The following is a 1,408-nucleotide window of genomic DNA, read 5'->3' as shown; positions in this document are numbered from 1 at the left end:
AGGAGGGCGCGTCACCGCCGCCGCGCATCAGCGCCGCCGCTGGCCGCGGGCGGGCGGGGGGGAGCAGCGTGCTGACCCCGGCGCCAGCCAAGCGTCTGGACAGGAGGGTAGAGCCTCCTCCAAAAAAAAGAAATCTTAGTAAAGGAAACTCTTGTTCTACTGATCTTTCCGAAGACCGGTTCTTAGCACTTTAATACAAACACAAGGACCAGAAAAAGCGGCTGATCCAGGCTGTCAAGCGAGGTGTGTAGGCCCAGGGGTAGCGAGCCAGGAACAGGTAGGTTACAAAGAAAACACCCTCTCTCTTCTCTCATGCAAATCTTTAATCTCATCTAGTTGGGGAAAATTGAGGGAAGAGATTTGGCTGTGTTGGTCTTAAATTAATCACCTCTCTTCCTTTACCCAGCACCTCTTACCCAGGACTTGTTCCACTGTGCTGGTTTTGGCTGGGGTAGAGTTAATTTTCTTCATAGTAGCTAGTATGGGGCTATGTTTTGGATTTGTGCTGGAAACAGTGTTGATAACACAGGGATGTTTTCGTTACTGCTGAGCAGTGCTTACACAGGGTCAAGGCCTTTTCTGCTTCTCACCCCACCCCACCAGCGAGCAGGCTGGGGGTGCACAAGGAGTTGGGAGGCGACACAGTTGGGACAGCTGACCCCAACTGACCAAAGGGAGATCCCATATCATGTGATGTCATGCTTAGCTTATAAAGCTGAGGGAAGAAGGAGGAAGGAGGCACGTTCAGAGTGATGGCGTTTGTCTTCCCAAGTAACGACTACACATGATGGAGCCCTGCTTTCCTGGAGATGGCTGAACACCTGCCTGCCAATGGGAAGTAGGGAATGAATTCCTTGTTTTGCTTTGCTTGTGTGTGCAGCTTTTGCTTTATCTATTAAAGTGTCTTTATCTCAACCCATCAGTTTTCTCACTTTTCTGATTCTGTCCCCCATCCTGTTGGGGGGGAGTGAGCGAACGGCTGTGTGGTGCTTAGTTGCTGGCTGGGGTTAAACCACGACACCCACGTGGGGCTGGAACATGGGGTGAGCTGAAACCCCGTGGGTCAGGGGTCAACTGCTTCAGACCACCACACAGCCATGCATCCCGAAGTGAGCTTCCTTCTCGGAAAGGCAGACAAGCCTCCAGTCCTCTCCTCCAGCACTACCAGTTCAGTTCAGCGTGCTCACAGATAATCATCTCAGCAGATTTAAACCTGCATTTGGTAACTTTCACAACTCCAAAGGTGCACTTCACTTTTAACCTATAAACAAATGAGATGCACATCACAGTTAGGGGTATCAAACCGGCAGGGAAAAATAGTGGTGGGCAAAGGTACAAATACATATTTACAATTAAAGTTGTATTTAGCTCGTTGTTGTAGTGACAGGGTGTCAGAAGAGAACAGCCT

General features: G+C 50.1%; 1 long non-coding RNA gene across 1 annotated transcript; it reads left to right on the top strand.

The window, feature by feature from the left end:
- Window positions 1–52: 52 nt before the first annotated feature.
- On the top strand, window positions 53–915 carry LOC142075622 (uncharacterized). Its single transcript, XR_012670945.1, has 2 exons — window positions 53–277; window positions 555–915. It is a non-coding gene; the product is annotated as an uncharacterized LOC142075622 (long non-coding RNA).
- The last annotated feature ends 493 nt before the right edge of the window (window positions 916–1,408 follow it).

This window comes from Calonectris borealis, chromosome Z, assembly GCF_964195595.1.
Source record: "Calonectris borealis chromosome Z, bCalBor7.hap1.2, whole genome shotgun sequence".
Classification (NCBI taxonomy): Eukaryota; Metazoa; Chordata; class Aves; order Procellariiformes; family Procellariidae; genus Calonectris; species Calonectris borealis.
The sequence above is the reverse complement of the archived record's forward strand: the minus strand, read 5'-3'. Positions and strand labels throughout refer to the sequence as shown.